The sequence below is a fragment of the Parasteatoda tepidariorum genome, chromosome 3 (genome assembly GCF_043381705.1).
Source record: "Parasteatoda tepidariorum isolate YZ-2023 chromosome 3, CAS_Ptep_4.0, whole genome shotgun sequence".
Classification (NCBI taxonomy): Eukaryota; Metazoa; Arthropoda; class Arachnida; order Araneae; family Theridiidae; genus Parasteatoda; species Parasteatoda tepidariorum.
Window position 1 is genome coordinate 77905359 of NC_092206.1, and position 15569 is coordinate 77920927.

The 15569-nt window shown below is 25.6% G+C and overlaps 1 protein-coding gene across 1 annotated transcript in view; it reads left to right on the forward strand.

Annotated features, from left to right (window-relative positions):
• The first annotated feature begins 618 nt into the window (after window positions 1-618).
• Window positions 619-15569, forward strand: part of LOC107451767 (uncharacterized) — a 52067-nt gene continuing 37116 nt past the window's right edge. Inside the window, exon 1 of the mRNA XM_071179239.1 lies at window positions 619-927. The gene's annotated coding sequence lies outside the window, so the exon portion shown is untranslated. The remainder of the gene's footprint in view (window positions 928-15569) is intronic.

Genomic DNA, 15569 nt, shown 5'->3' on the forward strand with positions numbered 1-15569 from the left:
TCTCGCTTTTTTCTAATTAAATTTTAAAAATCTCTAAATAGCAAAATTTGATAATAAATGTAAATGAAAGTAGTTTACAAGACAAAAATTTAAAGAAAGACTATCTTTAAATAACTTATAAAAATGCTCCCTTAAAACAAAGATAGTTTCCAGATAAAATATGCGTTCAAATAGCTGGCAACAAAAAAGTAAACTTTTAAGCGGTCCCTAATTATTAAAACCATTTTCAAAGTTTTTAATGCCTAATTTGTCTCTTTTCTTTAATTAAATTTAATTAGGATAAATTTCTCTTAAGTGCAAATCTTGATTCGAAATTTCCATAATGGCAGAGCAATTAAGCTTCTTTATAATCCCATAAAGTGAGATAATTTATCTAATTTACCTCAAAATTGTTTAGAAACATCATCTTTCACTATCAAACTGGAGTTTCCATTAAATGCAGTTTGACTTCTGACTTGCGAAGATCTGTAGGTGGAATTAAAATAGACAACGCCTTCTATCATCATCCAATCAGAATAGCTCTAAATCATGACGTAACGGAAAATGACGGGTAGGACCTCCTTCGGAAAAACAGGATAAGTTGGATGGTGGAATACTATTCCACAATTGAAAGTTGTTTCTCCGGCGCAGCTTTAAAGAATTTTCCTGTTTTTTCCTAGAACGTGATTTGTTTTGGAATGTTTTTTATTTTTCCTTTTTTAAAAAATCCTAGAATTGTTCTTTAAATAGACAAAACTTTTCTGGAAAGCTTAGTTGAAGTAAGACAGTGAAGCCTTTGTTATTACTTGTTTTCAAGAATATGAAGTCTGTTCCCGAATAAGTATTTTTTTAAAAATTGCAGTTGCTATTTTATAAAATCAGAACTTGTTTCAAACTTTAGAAGAAATATTCAAATAGTTGCAATGATGCAGAATTTAAGGAAATAAGGTAACATTTCATTAATTTTTATTTGTGTTTTTTTAAACGTATTGTTAATCTTTACATTTTTGATTTTTAATATTTTGTAACTTTAAAATAATGAAAACACATTATTATGTAACTAAAAATCTAGAAATAAATTTTTTTTATTAATTAAGCATTTATAAATTTTGATTTTGTGTTAGGTTTATAAATTTTTAAAAAATTATTATTTATTTTATAACTATTGCTAATATTATTTTGAGATATTAAATTAAAGATGTACCGTTTGAAACTATAAGTCAACTTTTATAATTCCACAGTTAAAACATTTTTAAAATAAATATTGATTTTGCAAGATACTTACCATGAATTAATGTTTCACTTCTAAGGTTTTACAAATCGAAATTAAATTTATTTTAACCAGCATTTCTTAAATTATTAAAATAACTCAAGTCTGAAAATTTCGTAATCTCCATGTAAAAAATTTACTTCAATTCTAGGAAATAAATTCTCAAAAATTTCAAAATTATCCAATAATAAACTTTTAAAGAACTAATAATTTTCAAACGTAAAAACAAACTAATCTTAAGTTAATGCATTTGTAAGCTGTTTTTTTTTTTTACTATAATTCGTTTATTAATACAAAAAGTTCAGCAAGTTATTGTGCAATGTTTATAACATCATAGTAAGTCGTAAACATTTGGAACAATAATATATCTAAATATGAACCTAAAAATAACTATGCATTATAAGAAATTACTACAGTGCTATTGTTATAATAATTAAATATTTTTAAGATGAAAAAGTATTCGTAAATAAAAAACGATTCATACTGATATGAAATCTCACATTACTTAAATTCAAAGTGAGATATTTAATCAGAAATGATAATGAAGAAATAAAAGGATTTAATGTTTGTGAAAAGTAAAATTTTTTCTGATCCTGATTTGTTTGTAAATTGATAGAAAAAGATTAAAAATTCACAAACGAGAAACCAAACCTTTCTGTAAAAGTTGCTTTGCGGCATAGCCACTATCTATGAGGGGAAGTTCTCAAGTATAGCGAGTAAGTATAAAGAGCTGAAAGTGAGGGGCCGTTTTTTTTTTACGCGTATTGCCTTTTCATGTTAATTCTTGTAAATCGATATTGGTAAATTTATTTCAATCGATATTGGTAAATTTATTTATTTATTAAATTTATTTCATGTGTATCGATATTGTCTATGTTATTTTTATAAATATTGTTATTTTTTTTAGTGGGTGTTCAATATAGTTTTTTGATCCATCTTCTTTTAAAAATAATTTACTGTTTTGAATCATCGTGAATTTACAAGTAACAAAAATAATTTTGTCTTTGTCTTTGTCGAATAGCTTTATTATTAATAGGAACCAAAGTCTTATAATTATGTTTAATAAAATTAAACTTTATTTTATTTTTTAATGAAAAGCTCATTATTTAAAAAGAAAAAATTCTGAAAATATTCCGCTTTTGAGATAAAATTTTTTGAGATATTATATGTTTTTAACATTATAAATATTTAATTATATTAATAATAATTATAAATATTTAATATTAATATATAATTATAAATATTTAACATAATTAACAAATATTTAACAGTTATAATAGTAAATGTAAAAGTTCTCAAAAGCTTTATTTGCATGCGGGTTTTGTTTATATGGTAATAATGAAATGTCTTAGTTTAAAAATATTAATTTGTAAACAGGATACTTACAATATTAAATTATTAGAAATGCTTATGACAGTTTCTTAAATAAATAAAAAAAAATGAGAAAAAGAGAAAGAAGAAAAAAAAAGAAAGAAAAAGAAGAGAAAAGAAAAAGGAAAAGAAATAAAATTATCTGTATAAGTTGTTCTCCCGCAAAGCCTTACCTTATCAGGAGAACTTACAAAACGCAAATAAAAAAAGAACTCAAACTGTAAAAGTCTTAAGATGTGATTTTTATTCCTGTATTCTGTTTAAGTTTTATCTTCAAATATCTCTAACAAAAATAACCTTTAAGTGAGGACACTAAATTTTAATTACGATTGTTTAAATACTGCTTAAATTCTAATTTTTTGACATACGTTCTTAAAATTTAGCGAATAACGATAACCACACTTAGTGATTAGTTGATTTACTTTTTTAAATTCTAAAAAACCTAAGATTTCAATTATTTAAGTATTTTAACAAAATTTTGATAGAATTTAAACCATTTCATAAGTGTCACTAATATCATATTAGAAGCAAAAAGAATTAAACTGCAAGGCGTTAACTAAAAGAACTTGACAGAGCAAGAGTTGAATAGAAGTAAATTAGTACAACCACAACTAATTAACTATTTTATTGTTAAATATTTGTATTTTTAATTAAAATCCTTTTGCACGAGTATCTGTTAATAACGTTTTATGCACTTGAAAATATTTACGCTAGAGGTTGTGTTTTAACGTGATGAAGAAACATGATTTAAATTAATTCATAAACTCCTTAGTTTTTAAAGAATAAACTGACAAAGTTTCCATTTCAGATGTAAGATGTAAAATTTTTACATTGAGCATAAAATTCTTTTCGAGAAGGAATTCAGAATTTAATGGACTTTTTGCACAGTTAAATAATAACTTGTGTAAATAAAAATTGAAACTTTTCTGTAAAAATTGGTTTCAGAATTCCTCTAGAAAAGTTTTGTAAGTCGTAGAATAAAAATAAATAAAATCTGTGAACAAAGTGGAATGTAAATTTTCTTCAAACATATATGTTTGTAAATGTTGAAAGTGATAAAAGTTAATTTATTTAGTTTAAGAAATAAGGAATTAAAATGATTAATTACTTTAACTTTCGATTATGATTTTTGGCCACATAAATTTTGGTAAGCCCACTTTTTCGAGATTTCCTTTACCCGACATTCTTAAATTATGTTTTATTATGACACCGAAGAATCTATTATTGATATAAACTTATCTATTATTGATATAAATTTAAGAAATTTAAATTAAAAAATATAAATGATTTATCTGACTTTTTAAGACACGATTGGTAAATAATATTAAGTTCACGATTTATTATGATCTCTTAACATAGGAAAAACACGTTTACTTCTTCTAGTTTTAAAAAACCCGGAAGGAAAAGGATTTTTAAGTCATTCTTAGCTTTGCTTTCGTTCCTAAAGAAACGTCATCTTTCTCGAAAGTTTCATTATTGAAAATACTAAGAAAAACAGGAATTAATATTTATGACTTTCTTTATTCCGTAAGAAAAATGGCAACTAGCAAGTAAATTAATAAAAAAGAAACTTCTTTCTAAAAGAATTTTTCTACATAGTCCCAATAAGTAAGGATATGTCAAAGGAGTCGTTAAACTAAGTGGAATAAAACTTGCGCAAGTTTTTAAATGCGTTTGCTCTTAATGTTTTGTTTGTATTGAGTTTAAAAATTTAAAATAGATTGAGTTGTTGCACTTAGAGAAAAAAAACATAACTTCTAAGTAAAAGTTGTAAAATTATTTTTTGAATGGTCATAATCTATTAGAACTTACAAGAGAAAAAAAACTAAAACATCTACTTCAAAGTACATAAAAGCTATGATCAAAATTAAGAACCATTAAATTATTTTCTGTCACCCTTCATTATAAATCCTTCATTATTGCTCCTCAGTTATTGACCTATTTAAGGAACTTTTTAACATTTTGAAAAATTTTATTAATTTAATCAATAACCTTTCTAGTATTTCATTATTTCAAAAGTTTTATAAATCTATTTTTATTTAATTCATATACCTTGAAATACATAGGACACGCATCCTACTCTTGCGATATTTGTCTATTATATTATTTCCTTTATCTGATTATTTTGTTCCTTGCTGAAAAACTCTTTATTTTCATTGTTATAAATTGTTTGTAGCAATTTTCGGCATCTCTGTGCTTTCCTCTTTTATTCTGCTTTTAAATACTGTATCACGTTCTTCATAATTGAACCTAAACCGTTACATGTCTGTTTATGTGGCTTTATGTGTGCTCGTTTAACGCGATTTTTTAGTTTTGTTTATGCATGGCACAAACTTAACCTTTTTTTCATTTTGATAACATAAACATGCCTGCAAGAAATATTTCTCACCTTTTTATTTAAAAATTTTAAAATACAAAAAAGAAATTTTTTACAAGTATAAATATTTCTGAGAACTGTAAAAATTAACAGTAAATAATAACGAATTAAAGAATCGGAATTTTATCTAAAATAAACTGCAAATTAATATTATATAAGTTAATAGTTTGTAGTTTGTTTTAGTAATGTTTAGAACGAAAATACGAAGAAATATTTCTTAGAATACATTTATTTTTAAGAGAGTTTTTTCATATTAAATTCAAATAATAAAAAGCAATATTTTTCAATGAAAACCATATTAAAACAACAATAAACTTTCCCAAAACATTAAGCAACAATTACTAATAGATTTTAAAGTTTACATAAAAGATATTTTTTGGGGCCTGCAACTTTTCCTTAAATAAAGTGATAAGAAATGCTGGGAAAATAAAATTCTTTTCCATAATACTTTAGGGGGCCATTATTGGGACAACCATTATTTTTGTCACCAAGTCAAAAGATCAGAGTGGATGAATAACAAGAGAGACATCATTCTCATCCTGATCCTCCCTCCGAATCCCTTTGTCATAACATTCATGAACCTCCCACCTCCCTCCAAAAAAAGAACCCACTCTACAAAGAAGAGGGTAATTACAAATCACTTTCAAATTGAGAGTAAAATCAGTTTGGGCAAGAGGTTGGGGGGTCTGGTTGAGTTGTTCATGATTGCGTGAGGATGTAGAGAGTCACGTGATCGGGGGAGGCAAGATGTCACGTATGTTGGGAGTGTAATGAAGTAGTTGCATAAACCCCCGTTTAACGCTCCTGAAAGGAAGGAGTGGCGTTAAGTGGAAAGATGTAGCGTGTATTGAAATTATTACCGCCTCATCCGATTTTCGATTTGTTTCTATTTTGTTCTACTTAATACATTTGGCTTTCTACACTTTGATGAGAAACTGGTTTAAATTTTTCAAAGCTTTATGTTATCGTAATTTTTTTAAAATTAAAATTCCCAAGGATTGTTATAGTTTTTAATTTATATATATTTATTGACTAATTTCAAATAATTTAATTATTTATATTTAATTTATCTATATTTATTGACTAAAGTAAAATTTAAAAATGTAGGTAATTTTGAAATTTTTTTTGAATGTTTTAACAGGTATGTTGAAAATTGCGAAAGCTAGATTTAAATATTTTAATTTTGATTAAACAAAAGCATTTTCATACAGTTTTCTTTCAAAATTTGAATTTAGTGTAAATATAATACATTAATTAAAATTTAAATTAAATTCAACCAAAATTAATTTTTTAAATTAATTTTAATTAATTCTTTAAAGACTGTATATAATGTAAAAATATAGGTAATTTTTAATCTTTTTTTGGATGTTTCAACAGCTATGTTGAAAATTGCGAGACCTAGATTTAACTATTTTTAATTTTGATTAAGCGAAAGCATTTTCATCTAGTATTTTTTTCAAACTTGAATTTAGTGTAAATAGAATACATTAATTAAACTATAAATTAAATTCAACCAAAAACTGCTCAAAATATTTCATTTCGAAATTTTTAATATTATGCAAAAGCTAAAAAAGGGAATATAGAAGCTTTTTCTTGTTTCGACTTTATTTTAAGGCTTCATGTAAAACCTTTTAAGTTATACTCATTTGCTAAAATATTTTTTAAGTTCGACTATGATTTTTTAAAAAATGATATTTTTTTAAAAAAAAACGTTCACATATATAGACCTTAAGGTTTTTCTTTTAGAATAGTCACCAAAAAGTGCATTTGAAAATAATTTATCTTGCACAGTAAGTTTAATACTTTTCTCTACGGTCTGTTTTAATTAGATGACTCTGAATTATATTTGTATTTAAACATAGAAATAATATTTTTAACTAAGTCTATAACTTCACGTTTACCATTAAAATATTAGTTGTTTAACTGACTAAAAGTGATATTTTTTCACTCACTCATGAATAAAAATCAACGGCAAACCAATTCCTTAAAACTTTCTCCAGGCATGGTAAATAAAAGTGGATAAAGGTAAACTAAACTTGTATTTATAGTGATAACAAATACTGATCACAAGAAATATTTTTTGTAATAAAATATTCTAATTTTCCAAGTAGATTTGAGTTAACTACTTTACTAATAATGATAACACCAGCTTAAAGTTCTGTACTTCATCTTTTCGGACCATACCAGTTAAGAGAACAGACGAAATAAATATGATTTATTTAAAATTGTAAATGAAACTTATTTAGAAAGAAAAGAGTATGTTACAATATCAAAATTTACATTGTACAGAATGATCAGAAGTAAATTAGCACTATTAAATGCCTTACAAGTACGCACAAAATGACGATGGGTGCAAAATTAAAAGACGCATTTTTTAAGACTGAAAAGAAAAATTGATAAAACTGAGCTACATGTTAAGTTAAAACTATATTTGACTCAAAATTTAATCTTTTAAAAATATTATTTTCAAAACTATATTTAATTAAACACATGTTGTAAAGGACTATTTCTTAAATGAAGTGCAAGCGTATTAAGGAGATGTGACCAATAAATTACAAAAAAAAAAGAAAAAGAAACCACCAATGTAAAATGAATAGTTTTTAAATATATAAATGCATCTTCTGGATTTAATTTTAAAAATTTATATGTAAAACATAATAAGAAACTTATATTCATTGATTTTAAAGATATAATAAAACATCTTTATTAAATAGAATTTTCTAATAGGCTTTAACTTTTACTGATTTATAAAAGTAAATCTTTGTGATAATGTCTTTTTTTGGTCATAGAAAAACAATTAAATTTGTAATATTACTCTAATAACTTTAAAAATGATAAATTGTATTACTTTTTTTCTTATATTTATTTGTATAAACAAATCAACGAATTTTTAAACTGAGTTTGAAATAATAGGAAGAAAGCCCTAATATGATACGTTAATTATTAATTAATGTTTTTACTTAACATTAATTGAAATTAAATATTATTAATATTAGTTAATGTTTTTTTAAAGTTTATAAAATTTTATATTTTTATTGTACAATGCTTGTTTCCATCATATTTTACAATGATAAACACGAACTATTCAAAAATATGGAAAAATAACACATATTTCCCTTTTCATTCTTAACAACAAAAGACCCTGTATCTATTGACACTATACACATCAACACTAGATATGAAATAAATTTTGAATTTTTATCACACAGCAAGGCTTATGATGACAGACTAAAAATTCGCAATATTGTAAGAGTTTCAAGTGTTTTTGTGATTATAAAGAATAACAAAAACTGAATAATGCTTGCAAGATTTGAGAAATATGATTCACATTGCGGCAGATTGAAGGTTTACTATTTTAAAATGCATATTTTTTTTTTTAAATCTCGCTATACCAATGACAACAGACAAAGGTTTCACGAAATTGTAATATGGCCTTCAATATTTTGCCATTATGAACGGAAACGTAAGGAAAAAATGTGCTTGAACTTTTTTAAGATCAATGGACTAGTTTGAATCTATTGGGTCTATGTATATAGATGATGATTAAAAAATAACAACATTGCAGATGATCGAAAAATATGATTCTGCTTTTAGCGGGTAGAAAAGATTTTATTTCCAATGCATTACTGTCTTTAATTTTTTTTTATATAGATGATGATTAAAAAATAACAACATTGCAGATGATCGAAAAATATGATTCTGCTTTTAGCAGGTTGAAAACTTTTTATTTCCAATGCATTACTGTCTTTAATTTTTTTTCATTCAAGTCTAAGGAGAGTCTGAAGAATTTTGATGCCATCATACACAGAAATCAAAAGGGAAAATGTGCCTAAATTCTTTGGTTTAGCTTGAATCAGTATCTAGTTGAATACGTATATATCAAGCGTCACAGATGATGGATCATAGATTATATATGATGATTCATAGATAGATAATAACAAAATTGTAAGGAGTGTAAATTGTAATTCCAGTGGGTTGAAGATTTTTTACTTCAAAATTGATTTTTCATATTTCGACAAGTTTTCAAAACTGTCTAAGAAACAGTGCCCGATTTTAACCTTATTGTTATCTTAATCTTATTTTATCCACTCGTGAAAGTATTTATTAAACTAAATCTTAAGAAATAGCTTTCAGAAACAGTGATTAGATATCTGAATTAGTTGGAACCGTTATTGGGAATTTCTCAGAAGGTTGATGCAATGAGGTCTACGTAATTCTGAATTCTATTTATATATTCATGTTACATGTACTATATACTTTTCTATTTAATAAAATAAAATTCATAATGACTTTTTAAATCAAATGTTAGAGCATCAGATTATCGTGATGTATGGGAAAAACTATCGACGTTACGTACGTAATATTTTTAAATTAGTCTTGCATTTCACGTAAAGGAAACCGCATTTTATTATAAAATATTTTATTAAAAAACTAGAAAATGCTTCAATGCTTAAAAAATTATTAGAAGAATTTAGGATTTTTTATATAAAGCTGAATTTGAAAAATTCTTTTAAGATTGGAAAAATAAGTAAATATAAATCTATCTACTTTAATCTGTTTTTGTTAAAATAACAGCACAGTTTCGTACGTCAACATTTTGGAAACTGATTAATGCACTGAATTACTTTTATGAAAAATATTCTACAAAGCAATATAACTAATGTATTGATGCAATTTGTTAAGGATATTAATTAAGTACCTGTCTTATTGAAATTTATATTAATATTTTTATATTCCTGCCACGACAGAATTATAAATTTACTCTTTACTTTGTGTTAAACATAAGTTTAATTTCTTCAGACCTTAAAATTTTTCAAACCTAATGAGAACTGTCTCAGTTGGATAGTGCATTGAATTCTATGAATACTTCTGAAAGTATTTTTATTTATTAGCACATTAAAAAGTTATTTAATTTGTTATTTATATCGAAATAAGAAACAGGATTGAGATATCTAAATTAATCGCTCCACTTTTCTGCAACGTTATCTTTAAATTTTTTTTTTAATGCATCGTCTACTTTTTTACTTGAGTAAAAGGAATTTAAAGATAAAAATTAACAATTTATTGGAGAATTTCTTCCTTTAATCGCATATTGAAATATTCTTATTTAAATGAAAAGAAAAACGTTCTAAAATAGAGATTTGATATCAAAATTCCTCTTCATACCTACAATAATTGAATAAATTTAACATCTGAGATATATTACTTGTATACAGAAGACTCTTCTGTAAAAAAATAAAATCATATTCGAAAATATGATCCAAATTTAAAAGTTTCTCAGTCAACCTCCTCACAAATTATTAAAATTTGAGTAAATAAAAATGCGTCAATTACTTACACACTTCAGAAAAATAGAGGTAAAAGAATAACTGAAACTATTTTGAAGCAAAGATTTTTATCTTTCAAATAAAGGGGGAAACTTTTTTATGCATAATTAAAGTAATTCATTTTGAAATAATTTTTAAATTTTTGCCTTTTTTTTAAACTAACATTTAGCTAACAACTTAGTTTTTTTTCCAGTTTTTTTAACGATAATTTCTTTTTCAGTTGTAAAGTATTCACTGGGTTTTGAATAAAATTAAAATCTAAATTACATGTGAAGTACTTTCCTTTTTAACTTTTCAATTTTAACTTATTAATTTATGCTTTTATGAGAATCATTCAACGAGAAATTGAAAATTTTTAATGAAAAAAGATCCTCAGCTTCATCATTTCATCAATTCAACAAACAAAAGATAAAGAATTTTAAATCTAAAATTAATAGACTTTTCCTTTAATCCATGTTGAAAGATATAATTAAATTAAAATCCCATACGGAAATAGGAGTCAAATATCTAAATTTTTCTGCCCACCATTCAAAAAGCATTTGAATCTTTAGTATCTAACAATACCTCCAGTAAAGAATTCCGAATCTGGCATCAATAGTCTCTTTCACCGATCGCGTGTTGAAAGATAATTTATAATTAAAAATTTCATTCAGAATTGGGAGTCTGATATCTTAATTAATTATTAAACCCACCATTCAACAAGGAATTCAAGTTTTACTTAAAAATAACCCTTTCACAACTGCTTACTTTCATTAGTTACGCAAACAATACGAAAAGAATTGCAAATAGGGGATCAATAGTCGTATATACCTTGATTGCGTGTTGAAAGTTTATTTATAATGAAATGAAAATTTCATTCAGAAATGGGAGTCAGATATATTAATTTTTTGTCCACCATTCAGCAGGAAATGCAAGTTTTACTTAAAAACAACACTTTCACAGCTGCTTTCTTTCATTAGTTACCCAAACGATACGTAAAGAATTGCCAATTTGGGATCAATAGTCGTTTACTTTAATTGCGTGTTGAAAGGTTATTTATACTTTAATTAAAATTTTGTTCAGAAAGGGAGTCGGATGCCTTAATTTTTTCCCCATTATTTGACAAGCAACGTAACTCATCCTGTTATTCAACAAACAATCCCTATTATTCAACAAGCAACATAAATTGTAGTTAAGAGCACACTTATTACTGCTTCTTTTTATCATTAAAAAAATACAATTCTAGTATCAGGGGAGAATTATTATTTTTATTTATAATCAAATAAAAATTCGTTCAGAAAGGGGAAACTGATATCTTAATTTCTCGGCCCACCATTCAACACTTATTTTAAATTTTAGTTGGAAAACATACTGCATATTTTCATCAATTAGACAAACAAAGTAAAAAATTACAAATCTGAGATCAATTGTCTTTTTTCTTTTAGGAGTTTAAAATGTTTTTCCAAACAAGATTTTTGATTTTTTGAAAAAAGATTTTATTCTGAGCAATTTGATGCCAAATATAATATATTACTCAAAGCTCCTGCAAAAATACTGAAATCTTCTCACTGAAAACAGAGAGTAACGCATCTATATTCTAATCTGTAATCGTGTGTTTTTTTAAATTTGTTTTTCTCATTTCACGTTTTTACACCTGACGCGCTAAGATTACTTGGTCTCTAATAAACCTATCGTACTGAAACTTGGTGGTTTGTTTGAATGAAGGATGTTGCTTAAATTCATATACTAGAACTTAAATATTGAAAAATATTAAATATTTTTTTGAATGAAAATCACATCAATTAATTTTTTGTTTAATTTGAAAAATACTTTTTGCCTTTCAATTTCTTTGAGCTAGTATGATTTTAAAATAACATATTTGACTGCCTATTGAAAGCTATTTTAATGATTCTTACGATTTTTGGGATTTTTATCTTGAGCGCAAAGTGTACTAGTACTTTCTTCAAATTTTAGCTCCAAAGAAAATTAAATTATCAAAGTTCTTTGCATTGCTTCATAAAAGGTTTGCATTTAAGTAATGTCTGTGCTGTAACTTAAACTTAGAATTCTAAGTTAAATTTTATTGGATTGCTTGGAAAGTACTTTTATTTCTCACATACAGGTGAAATGCGTTTCAAAAATTAAAAATTTTTTTTTTTTAATATTTGAGAAGTAAGTAGCAGACTTTTTAAATGATCTTAAACTGTCGAATTCAATAGATTTAATTTCTCAGCAATCTCAAGAGCTGTTGCATCATTAAATGCTTTTATTGAATCTTTATCAATTCCGAATGAACTACCAAAACATAGTGCCTCTTCAACATCAAAACTGCAGGATCGAATTTTTGGAAAACTAGTTTCAGTCCTGCGTGTTGGCAATACATTTTCTCTATTCACATCAGATAAATTTTTTTTCTTGCTTGAACAGCATTTTTACCTGTTATATTCAAAAAGTAAAATATGCCGAAATTACTAATTTTCATTTTCCATATTTGATACTGCAAAAAAACCCAAACTACTGAATATTATTGTTACGGTGGTTTAAAGACATAAACTACTACTTATCATTTTAACCTGTGATAGTTCTTATTTATGCATATATTGTTGAATTCATTTATATACTTTAACTATTTAAAATACTTAAATTAATAATACTTTAATCAGTAACAAATTAAAATAAAAATTAAATTTTAAATACTTTGATTAACAACAAATAAACTAATTGGCATGGAGAGAACTTGCCCATACTGATGTTCATAATGAAAGTTGGTAAACCTCTAATGACTCGGTTCAACTCTTTTTCGTTTCTGTTGTCTTTTTTTTTTTTTTTTTTTTTTTTTTTTTTTTTTTTTTTTATTTTTNTTTTGATCTTATATACTATACTTTTTGTTTGATGAAACTATTGCTAAATTCTGGAAAGGTCACATAAGAGATCAAGCTTGGACTATAGACTTGTGATTAACCCTTTTTTCGCACGCATTTCTTAACTTTAATCAAGAATGTTTATTTATATTTGTTAAGGTTCTATGTACTAATGGAAGTTTCCGCAGTATTTTAAATCTAATAAATTATTCTAGAATTTTCGATACATCTATTTTAAATGTTTCATTGTGATTCTGAATTAAGTGACGATAAGAGTCATATTATGAAACGTACTGTTTCATAATCAAGTCTTGTTATATCAGCTGTTAAAATATATAATGATTATACGGCTTAGTTGTGAAGTCCTCAGTTGGGGAAAAACGAAATTACTCTCCGAACAAACGAACAGATAAGTTATAGAAAATCGAAAAAAAGTGGCAAATTTTTACTTTCCCGATTTAATCGAAACCACCCTGACTCCTTTATCGCATGTTTAAAAGTTATTTATAATCAAGTGAAAATACCACTTGGAAATATGAGTCGGATATCTTAACCCCACTGCCTACCATTCAACACGCAAGTTATAGCTGAAAACAACACATCTACTTCTGATTCATTTTATCAATTAAGCAAACAAAATTAAAAGAATTACAAATCTGGGATCCATATTTTCCTTTAATCGCATGTTGAAAGCTTATTTTATATTTAAATAAAAATCACATCCTGAAATAGAAGACTTATATCTGAACTTCCTTACCCACCATTCAACAAGCAATTTAATTTATAGTTGAAAACAACCAATCAACAGCTGCTTCATTTTATCAATTAAACAAACAAAAGGTAAGGAATTACAAACCTGGAATCAATAGCCTTTCCTTTAATCCCATGTTGAAATCTTATTTTATATTTAAATAAAAATCACATCCTGAAATGAAAGACTGATATCTGAATTCCCTTGTCCTTCATTCAACAAGCAATTTAAATTATAGTTGAAAACAACCTATCCACAACTGCTTCATTTCATCAATTAAGCAAACAAAAGGTAAGGAATTACAAATCTGGGATCAATAGTCTTTTCCTTTTAATCGCATGTTGAAAGGTTATTTATAATTAAATAAAAATCACATTCAGAAATGGGAGTCGGATATCTAAATTTCTCTGCCCACCATTCAACAAGCAATTTAAAGGGGCAGGACGGAAGGAAACTCAATGTAACAATAGAAGCCGAAGCCCTTCAAAAAATGACAGAAAATATCAAATTATGATTTTCCTTCGTCTACGTGCCTTGCACTCTATCGTGATTATTTTGTATTTTTCAGTTTCCATTTAATTGAGGTAATATGATTACTGCCTTGGTTTCAGTCACGTTACGTATCCGGAGTCCGGCAGTCCGGCCGGCTTAGTTAGCGTGTCAGGCACGTTGTAGACATTAGCGGGACACCTGCGACAGTTTTTGGTATTCGAAAGCTGGGCAGTTTTTTCTTGAAAGAAATCTGTAAACTCTAGTTGAAATGCAACAAAAGACAACCAGTACTTGATGCTTTAGAATAATTTTGGTTCGTATTTTAATAATTTGCGCATACTATTGCTTTTGTTTTCTTTTAGCCTTAATTTAAAACAGAATTAAATAAAATTAATGGTAATTTTATTTACCTATTCAAGTAAAGTTTTTACAATAAAATATTAGTAAGGTGATCTTTAAATGCCATCCTTGATGACTTATCGAGAAAGTAATTGCAATAAACTTTTTAGAGATTAATTAAAAGACGTGTGTGTATTATCAGAACTCGGAATCAATCTTTTAGTAGGCACTCGATTATTCAATTATTATCTATATAAATAAATAATTTAAATATTATATTTTTTTGCATTTTGGTTGAAAAAAAAATCTAAAACTGTTTTAAGATTTTGATTTATTCTAATCTAATCAAAATTAATTTGTCTAATTTTTAATTTAACATTTTTATAATTTCGCATTCAATATTTTAATTAATTATTAATTTTCCTATAACTAGCCACCCTCTGCTTGCTAATTCATAGAACAACTTTTACAGTGTTTTTTCATAAATTTTCAAATTAAATGAACATTAAACAGAGCCTATTGAATCTTTCAGAAAAGAATCCGAATTTGATGTTTCTATAAAAAATTGTTTACAAACATACCTATTAAATAATAAATTATATAAATGAAAATTTTTGTAAATAAATTATGTACATAATGAATTATATATAATAATAAAAAATAAATTATAAGTTTTATTTATGAATGATCACCTTATCAATTCTCATATTTTAAGAATTCATAAAAAACAAGCTGTAAAATAAAATTTGGTAAAATAAACTTAATCCCTTATATACTATGGTAAATTAAAATTGCAATGAAGAAAAATTGAAATTTTTGAACA